At 57.2% G+C, this 10,068-nt stretch overlaps 1 pseudogene; it reads left to right on the plus strand.

Annotated features, from left to right (window-relative positions):
* Positions 1-1,038: 1,038 nt before the first annotated feature.
* LOC117976504 (TBC1 domain family member 3G) lies at positions 1,039-8,157 on the plus strand (annotated as a pseudogene).
* Positions 8,158-10,068: the final 1,911 nt, after the last annotated feature.

Here is a 10,068-nt window from a genome sequence, read left to right on the forward strand (position 1 = left end):
AATCCCTTCACCTTCCTCAGCCTCAGTGTCCCCAGCTAGAAAAAGGGGGTCAAGACAGCCCCTCCTTCAGGGTTGTGGTGAGGACTGTCCTGGGCCAATTGGCCTAAGACCATAAGAGACAGACCTGTACTTCAACTAAGTAAAGATTATTGACTCTCTTAGTAATAGCGGAGACCACACACCAGAGGACATGGAGATTGCCTCACCGAACAAAGGAAAATATAGTTATTATGCTATAGTATTGGAAAAAAAGTTAGAGTGTAGATGGAATTTTTATTGCACCAGCTTTTTGGCTGGGTGCAATAGCTCGCACCTGTAATCCCAGCAATTTTAGAGGCCAAGGCAAGAAGATCACTTGAAGGCAGAGTTCTAGACCAGCGTGGGCAATATAGCAAGACCCCATCTCTACTTTCTAATAACTAAAAAAAAAAAAAAACCTTTTTTTTAAAGAGACAGGATCTTATTATATTGTCCAGGCTGAACTCAAACCCCTGGGCTCAAGTAATCCTCCCACCACAGCCTCCAGAGTAGCTGGGACTTCTTACAACAGGGAGCCACAGTGCTTGGCTAACGCACTTTTTTTTATAGACTCAAAGCCAAGGCCTGGACTACGAAGGGCCCAGTATTCTATTTTCCTTGAAAACTACATAAACTTGGAATGTGGTGCCCAGAAAACTTTTTTTTTTTTTTTTAGATGGAATCTCAGTCTGTTGCCCAGGCTGGAGTGCAGTGGTACAATCTCAGCTCACTGCAACCTCCTCCTCCCGAGTCCAAGTGATCCTCCCGCCTCAACCTCCTGAGCAGCTGGGATTACAGGTGCGTGCCACTATGCCCTGCTAAGTTTTGTATTTTTAGTAGAGACGGGATCTATGATCCCTCAGGGATCACAGGATGGAGAGACAGAGGATCCCTGGGGAGGTAGGGTGGGAGGGAGCTGATGAGCCGTGCCACTTCTGAAATGCAGGGTGTGTGGCTCGAGTGCAGGGAGAGGCAGGTGGATGCTGGGAGGTCAGAACTCGCAAGGGCCTTGGGGCTGTCATGGGGGATGGGCCCCTGGTGCACCCAGAGTACACCGGGCAGGTCTCAGGGCAGGCTCCCTTGACCCTGGCGGGGTGATGTGGTCACTCCCTGAGGGACTCCTGTCAGGGCCCGGTCGCCCACCCTGGGCGGCCCCCATCCCATCTCAGGGCTAACCTTTCTCAGCTCCAGCAGAAAGCACCACCTTGAGTCCAGGACGGGCAGCCCCATTGGGCACCCTGACCGCCCCCTACTCCAGGGCCCCAGTAACCCCGGCCAGGCTGTCGCTGCACTCCTTCTTCTCCCAGGTCCTGCCCCTCCTGGGAGTCAGCCCCACAGGAAGGCCCTTGTCCTCCCTTCCCTGTGCCTTCTCCTGGGCTGAGCCCTGAGCTGGAAAGGGACAGAGCCAGTCCTTTCTGGGGATTGGCTCCCAGTCTGGGATGGCTCCAGGCCCTGTGCAGGTCCTTAGCTTTGCCTGGGTTGCCTTACAGTGAGACGGAGCTGCCTCCTGTGACTGCGCGGGAGGTGAAGGTAAGAACCTGATGCATGGAGGGGCTGGTCCAGGGATGTAGGCACTGGGCAGGTGGTCGGTGAGGCAGAGGAGGCAGCTGGCCTGGGCGGTGGTGGGTGAGGGCAACACGCTGTCACTGGGAGGGGCAGCAGTCCCTGCTGGACCTGACCCCAGGTTGCTGTGACTTTGGCAGTTTGATAAAATTCCAAAGTGGGAACCACAGTCCTGGCTTGGGGGTGGCTGCCCGCTTGTGTCAGGACCCCAGCTAGAGGCTGGGACCTAAGACTGTTTGTGGCCTGAGGATGGCATGTCCCCGGGTCCCAAAGCCAGCCCACTGATGCTCATTTCCTCAAAGGCTCTCAGCCCTTGAGGTCTGCCCTTCCCTGGCTCCTTCCAGCTGGCTCCCACCAGGGCTCCAGAGCCCAAGACCCAGCATCCACGGGTGGCTCTGGAAAGCCTGGCAGCTCCGCTAACTCCAACATACCTCATTTGACAGCAAATGTGGCGGGAGATGAGACGAACAAGCAAGTGGATGGAAATGCTGGGAGAATGGGAGACGTATAAGAACAGTACCAAAGTAATGTGTGGAGGGAGAGGCCCCTGGAACCACTCTCTGCAGAGACAGGGGACAGGCACCCATGGCTCTGGCCTGGCACCGTCAGCCTCTCAGAGGGCGGGTGGCACACTGTCCTCGCCCAGAGGACTGCAGGCCTGGTCGCCAGATTTCCTGCCTATTCGTGCAAGCGTCACCTTGCTGGGAGGGAATCTGAATCTAGGGCTGGGACTACCTGGAGCTCAATGCTAGGGATGCCCTGGTAACCTGAAGGAAGGAAAAAGTTCAGATCAGAGTTTTGACTCTGAGTGTCCATCCACTCTCAGTCCTGGGAAGGGAGGCCCTGTCCCAGCTTGATCTCACCTCTACCGAGGAATCATGGGGCCAAAACCGACAATTTCCAGAATCCTTGGGCTCTGGTCTTCACTGGGGTCACCCGGTGGCCTGTGACACCAGATTGTTTTTTGCACACAGCTGATAGATCGAGTGTACAAGGGCATTCCCATGAACATCCGGGGCCCGGTGTGGTCAGTCCTCCTAAACATTCAGGAAATCAAGTCGAAAAACCCCACAAAATACAAGGCACGCTCAGCCAGAGCATAACAAACAGGACAGGCCATGTCAGGGGCCCAGGTCTCCAGCTGGAAGGAACGTCAAGCACACCCTGGGGGGGGTGGGGGCAAAGGTCAGATGAACACCCTGGGCACAGATGGTGACACAGTCACCACAGACAAACTCGGCTCTGGTGACCCTCCCCGGCTTCAGTAACAAGCCAAAAAGCAGCTTTCTGCACAAAGAAACCTTACTTCTGTCCTTCCTTCCCAAAGTGCTGACTGTGGGCTGACTGCCACTGGGGGCAGGGAGTCTTCCATCTGTTCTGAGGCTGCTTCCTCCTCTTGGCCCTGCCCTACAGATCATGAAGGAGAAGGGCAAGAGGTCATCTGAGCACATCCACCACATCGACCTGGACGTAAGCGGGACATTAAGGAAGCATATCTTCTTCAGGGATCGATATGGAGCCAAGTAAGCCTACGGGAGCCACAGGGTCCCAGCAGAGATGGGGTGAATGAGAGGGATGGGGGCTACCCTGGAGCAGAAGCCAGGGTCGCCCAGGAGGGATGACACAGGTGCCAAGAACTCTCCCTACCCAGGGAGCAGCCGGCACCATGAACCGAGCACCTCCCTGGTTCCAAGCCCTGGGCCAGACTGGAACATGTGGGGCCAGAACCCAGGAGGATCCTGAGGAGATGGAAGGCAGCAAACAAAATCATGCACAATGGTGAAAGGTGCTCTCCCTGACCCATGGGGACCCATGGTAGGACCCACAGGAGGGTGGCAGGATAGAGGGCCCATGAGCCCCCCCAGGCAACAGTGACAGCACCAAATGCTGGGAGAATTAGGGGTCCTGGAAACTCTCATCCAGGTCTGCTGGGAACATGACATGGCACAGCCACGTTGGCAGCCAGTTGGGCAGTGGCTCACAAAGCTCGATGGACTTGAACCACACATCCCCAAAGTGTCACAGATATTGAACCCACTGATTTGGAAACTGACATCCACATGAAACCTGCATGCCAGGTTCACTGCTTGACTCCTCGTCACTCACACACGGAGCCTTCGGGGACGGCCTTCAACACGGGGATGGGGAGAGCAAGGCTGGTCCTCCCTTCAAACGGAAGACCCAGTGACAAAAGGGAACGAGCCGGTGATGCCCGCACGAACGTGGGTGGATCCTAGATGCATTTTGCTGAGGGAAAGAAGCCAGACCCAATAAGCTACCACAGTAGGATTCCCATTCCTAGGCCATTCTGGAAAAGGCCAAACCACAGGGACTGAGAAGCAGTCTGGGTGGCCAGGGGCTGACGGATCGGGGAGAGGTTGGGTGCATAGGGGCCACCCTGGAGACTTGGAGGATGAAGGAGTCGCCCCAGGAGGGGCTGGAGCGGTGGCCGGGAGACTCTGCACATTGGTTTGGAACCGTGGAGGAACTGTACACCCACAGACTGAACTGGCGTGTGTGCAAACTGAAAAAAAAAAATCATTCAGAGTGAAAAGGATCAGGCAAGTCACTGTACAACAGGACTATTTGCATGTCACAGATGTGGATTTTACTGAAACTTTTCTTCAAGAGTCTCAGGCCCTGAAGAGCTCACTGCTTATCTGGTGAATCATCTGAACCTGAAATGGGATTTGCTGTTAGGCTTTGTAGACAAAGTGAAATTAACAACATCTGCACAAAACAAACCAAAGCCCCCTTTCTCTGTTTCCTAGGCAGCGGGAGCTACTCCACATCCTCCTGGCATATTCGGAGAATAACCCGGTGAGTATTCCCGGCAGTGAGGTTCCCGGGCCGTATTTCCATATTGACAGGAGTGGGTGTCTGGTGGGGGTGTCGTTGCTTCTTTTAGTTAGTATTTGTGACCCACCAGGATATAGGAGGTAGGATGTCAGCTCACCGCTGGCATAAACCTCCAAGGAAGGGGGTGGTCTCAAGGGGTCAAGCTGAGACCCAAAGGAGTCAGGGCCTGGACTCCTGGTGTCACCTGGGCCTGACCACCACTTCTCAGAACAAGAAATGATGCCCTCCTCCTGGGGCTGCCCCAAAGCCCAGGAGCTTGGCAGCATCGCACACAGGATGGTGCTATCAGCAGACATTTTGGACAAGGTGCTGAAGTGCCTGATGGACTTGGCTCTTGTCATGAAATGAATGTGCATCCTGAGGAAGCCTCCTTTTCAGAGGAAGCCTCTCCTTCAGAGGAAGCCTCTCCAGTCACCTCTGCTCTCTCCAATGACATGAGTCCTCCCAGGTGACCTCAGCCCTCCCAGGTGATGTCCTTCCATGGTGACTCTGGCTCTTGCAGGAGGTGGGCTACTGCAGGGACCTGAGCCACATAACCGCCTTGTTCCTCCTTTATCTTCCTGAGGAGGATGCATTCTGGGCACTGGTGCAGCTGCTGGCCAGTGAGAGGCACTCCCTGCAGGGTAAGTGAACAGCTGCCCCGGGGACCTCCTGCAGCCAGACCTGGGGATGGCCACCCTGGCCAGGTGATCACAGCTTTCAGCCAAGGCACCCTCCTTGTGTCGCCAGCTTGTTGGGAGACTTTAGGATGTCTCTGCTGAGGGTCCCACAGGAGTCCACGGCTGACCCCCAAAGCCCAAATCAGACGCCTCTCATCCCCATCAGCAGAGGGCATCTCATCCTCCCCGTGGCCACCCTCTGTGTCCTGGAGCCACGCCCTCCGGCTCTGATTCTGTGCAGCTGACTCTCCCCTCCCTGAGAGTCCTCCTGCCCTCCAGCTGCCCGGGCTCCTGCTGCCATCGGTGCCCACGAATGGGCCGACCAAGCCCAGGTGGCAGCATCTCCCCATCCCCTGTTCCCTGGCCTGACCCCACTTCCAGGAGATGACCAGGATGCCCAGCACCCACCCAGTTCAGGCTGCCCTGTCATGGCCTGAAAGTCAGGCTTGCCCTTTTTGCACCCTGGCCCAGGAGGCCTCTAGGAGAACCTCCAGCCAGGCTCCAGGGAATGTTCCCGCCCCACCTCTCCAGGGTAAAGGCCGCATGTTGGGGTCACCAGATGGGAGGGTGGGAGGCCTTGGGGTTTGGGGGCCTCTCCAGCTGCCCAGCTCTTGCAGCTGATGGCTCCACATCTTGGGGGAAGGCTCTGATTTCATGATGGGCTGGGGGCTTCTCAGGATTTCACAGCCCAAATGGCAGGACCGTCCAGGGGCTTCAAGACCAACAGGAGCATGTGGTAGCCACGTCACAACCCAAGACCATGTGGCATCAGGTGGGTTTATGGTCCCCTCAGCTCTTCCCAGAGGCCCTGCCTCCCGTGGGGCTGTAGGAGCAGGGGGGCTGGAGCCCCTCGTGGGGCTGTTGACTGGCTGAGTCCCAGCCAGGGCCTGACCTGGGACGTCGGGTTCTCCATGGGCTGGGAGTTGGTTTCCTTTCCTGCCCTGGAGGAGACAGAGGCACAGGGATGGGGGCCCAGCTCTCGCAGAGCAGGGCAAAGGGCAGTGTGTCCACCGGGAGTGTGGGAAGGTGACAGTGTTGTGGGGAGCTCTGGACACCGCCCAGTGTTCTGCACTAGGGGAAGGGTCTTCAGAGGCCCTGGAAGAGGGAGGTTTTTAGGGCAGCCCAGTGGCCTGAGCACCTCTGTTGCTTCCATCAGGATAAGGAAGGTCTATGTGGGCAGTATTCCTCGTTAGGCTGCCTCATCCGGATATTGATTGACGGGGTAAGGAGGCATAGGGAGACCCTGGCTCAGGGACCCTCCTTGCCCTGCAGTGCCCTGCTTCCCCAGCCCGGGGGTCTGGCTCACTCCCAGCCCACAGGAGGCTCAGGCGGGTCCCTAAAGGACACACAAGCAAAACCCTCTGCCCAAGAGGGGTCATCCCAGGGCAATGGCTGGAGCTCAGGCCCAGCCTCATGGGCAGACTGGGCCAGGACCCGACTTGAGAGGGCTCAGGGAAGCCTCAAGCCCTGGGCAAGCCCCTCTCTCCAGGAGCCACATCCCCACTCACATGAGTGCCCCCCATGAGGAGCTTCAAGACCTTGTCTGACCCAGCGTCCTGGAGGGCTCAGGCGACCCTCATGGGGAAGGTCACTGACTCTGGAGACTGAAGCCCCAGTGTGCGCAGCTCGAGCCACCAGCCCCAGCCTGGAAGGACCAGGTTCTTTCACACCTGCTGTCCCCACAGATCTCTCTCGGGCTCACCCTGCGCCTGTGGGACGTGTATCTGGTAGAAGGCGAACAGGCGTTGATGCCGATAACAAGAATCGCCTTTAAGGTTCAGCAGAGTAAGTCTACGTGTGCCCAGCGGGGCCTGGGGAGCCCTGGGGTCAGAGCCCGACTGGCCCGAGGGCAGCTTCCTCACACTGTCCTCATGATCCTCTGTTCTGGCCCAGAGGGAGGTCTGGCCAGGTGGGCTGGGCAGGACACTGTGACACCGAGCCCATCCCCCACATGACCCAGATGAAAGTCGAGAGTGTGCTGAGCACTTCCCTGTCCAGATCGCCCCCCAGCCACAGTCTCCTGTGTATATCTGGACGCCTGGGGTGGCCACAAAAGGATCCAGCACCGCCCAGTGGGAGACTGAAGTGGCCACGGGGTATGAGCTGTGACCATTCCCAGGTAACTCTCCTGGCCTGATGTCCACCCTGTCCCTAGAGCGCCTCATGAAGACATCCAGGTGTGGCCCGTGGGCACGTTTTTGGAACCGGTTCGTTGATACCTGGGCCAGGGATGATGACACTGTGCTCAAGCATCTTAGGGCCTCTATGAAGAAACTAACAAGAAAGCAGGAGGACCTGCCACCCCCAGGTGGGCTCCAGTGCCATGTCCCCTCCCATGTCACCCTCTGGGGTAGTCAATAGTAGGGGAGTGCCCGGGACCCGCAACCCTACTACCTGGGCCTTCCTCTTCACCTTTTCTTCCTCCTCTTCGTCCTGGACTCTAAGAAAGTACAGGAGGCCCACCGGTCCTCAGGGCAGGCGCTCAGTGCGTGTATACCGGACATGCTGTGCACGCAGGAGGGGCATGTGGGCAAGACCCTCCAACAAGCCCCCTCCCACTTTCCACGGTGTCTCCCTCTTCCCCTCGCAGGGCCCTCCAAGTTACTAGACGAGCCCAGACCCATTTGTGGGAGACCCCGCCCCTCCCTGCAAGCACCCACAGCCTCAGAGAGCAGCAGAGGCCCCTCACTCCTGCACGCTCCTCCAAGGTTGCCAGGACAACAAGCCTTGAGCCAGGGAGACAAGGGAATCGGTGTCCCTGACCCACAGAGCATTCAGGGAGAGGGCACAGGCGGGACCCCGGGCCCAGAGCCAGAGCCAAGAGTTCAGCCAGAAGTGGGAACGTTGAGTCCTGGCATGGCCTGGGCAGCCCAGGAGGGCAGAGGGTGACCCACGTCCGGGCCCAATCACCCACTGCGGAGACGGGTCCCCACGTGAGGTGACAAGGGGCTGGGTGACATCCAAGGCCCCTCCCACCTGAGTTCTGACTGGGGGCCGTATCCCAGGCCCAACAGCCCTGGGACGAAGGTGTGTGGCAGGAAGCCCCCAGCCAGTCTGAACCCTGGGGGCAGTCCCAGGAGCCACCCGCCATGCCACGACAGCTTCCCCACGCCAGGCAGCACGCACCCCTCCCTCTGGGATCAGCAGACTACAGGCGTGTCCTCAGTGTCAGGCCACGAGGGCCACACAGAGACCCCGAGGACTCCAGAGACTCAGGCAGGTGGGGCCCAGCCCGGAAAGGCCTGCGTGGGCTCACTGGAGATGCTGACCGCGTCTGTTTTCCTTTCAGCCAAACCCGAGCAAGGGTCATCGGCATCCAGGCCTGTGCCGGCTTCACGTGGCGGGAAGACCCTCTGCAAGGGGGACAGGCAGGCCCCTCCAGGCCCACCAGCCCGGTTCCCGCGGCCCATTTGGTCGGCTTCCCCGCCACGGGCACCTCGTTCTTCCACACCCTGTCCTGGTGGGGCTGTCCGGGAAGACACCTACCCTGTGGGCACTCAGGGTGTGCCCAGCCCGGCCCTGGCTCAGGGAGGACCCCAGGGTTCCTGGAGATTCCTGCAGTGGAACTCCATGCCCCGCCTCCCAACGGACCTGGACGTAGAGGGCCCTTGGTTCCGCCATTATGATTTCAGACAGAGCTGCTGGGTCCGTGCCATATCCCAGGAGGACCAGCTGGCCCCCTGCTGGCAGGCTGAACACCCTGCGGAGCGGGTGAGATCGGCTTTCGCTGCACTGAGCCACAACGTGGGCATGGACTTCCCGGCCCTGCAGTGCACCCAGCACTGATTCCGACCAGGGCACCCCCTTCAGAGCTAGGGACGAACAGCAGTGTGCTCCCACCTCGGGGCCTTGCCTCTGCGGCCTCCACTTGGAAAGTCCTCAGTTCCCTCCAGGCTTCTAGAAGCATCTGGGCCAGGGCTCATGGCTGGATAATTTCCCTAGGCTTAACAACCCAAGCAAGCTTCGCATCCTCGTTTTATTTTTGGTTAAACTTATGAGAATGTATTAAGAAAGAGTGCAGCTCGAGAGACATTCAGAGATGGAACACACCAGACCCCAGATCACAAAGCCAACCATGCCCAGCCCCTCCCAGCACCCCCAGCCCCACGACCATCCTTCTGAATTCTGACGACACCGTGAGCCTGCCTTTGTACTTTAAACTCATGGAAGGATAACCACCTTCACGTTTTGAAATAAATGTTTCCTGTTGAAATGATTTTAGATTTTAGACAGAAATATTGAAGAGGCACTATAGTGTCCTCCTATACCTTCCATCCAGCTGCCCCTAATAATGATGTTTTGCAGTCCCATGGCACATAAGAAATTTAGGCCGGGTGTGGTGGCTCACACCTGTAATACCAGCAATTTGAGAGGTCGAGGCGGGAGGTTCAGGTTCACTTGAGTCTAGAAGTCTGAGACCAGCCTGGGAAACCTAGGTGGACCCTGTCTCTAGAGAAAAGTCAAAGAAATTAGCCAGGCATGGTGGCGTGTGCCTATAGTCCCACCTAGTCAGGAGGCTGAGGGAGGAGGATTGCTGGAGCCCACGAGTTCCAGGAAGCAGTGAGCCATGATTGCACCACTGCACTCCAGCCTGGGTGACAGAGTGAGACTTTATCTCTTAAAAAATTTTAAGAAATTTAATGTGGGTACAATTCTATTAAGTAAATAATAATGTGAACTATTATCTAAGGTTATGAAGGCTAGAATTATCCCATTTTTGCCTAACTTCTCGTACCTGTCCCAAGATCCCACCTTGGACTCACCCTCTGCCTTCAGCTCACGTCTCTTCAGCTTCCTCCACATGGTCCAGCAAACACACACCTGGGCTGAATGGTAGAGCTGATTGCTCATACACAAAGGTAGACCGGTTGGCAGGGATTTTCAAACTTATACAGTCAATGAGTTTTCCTTGGTGTTCTGGAGAGCACCGTTTGCGAAACACTTTGACAGTGAATCTAGGCCTCAAGAT

The sequence above is a fragment of the Pan paniscus genome, chromosome 19, assembly GCF_029289425.2.
Source record: "Pan paniscus chromosome 19, NHGRI_mPanPan1-v2.0_pri, whole genome shotgun sequence".
In the NCBI taxonomy this organism is placed as follows: domain Eukaryota; kingdom Metazoa; phylum Chordata; class Mammalia; order Primates; family Hominidae; genus Pan; species Pan paniscus.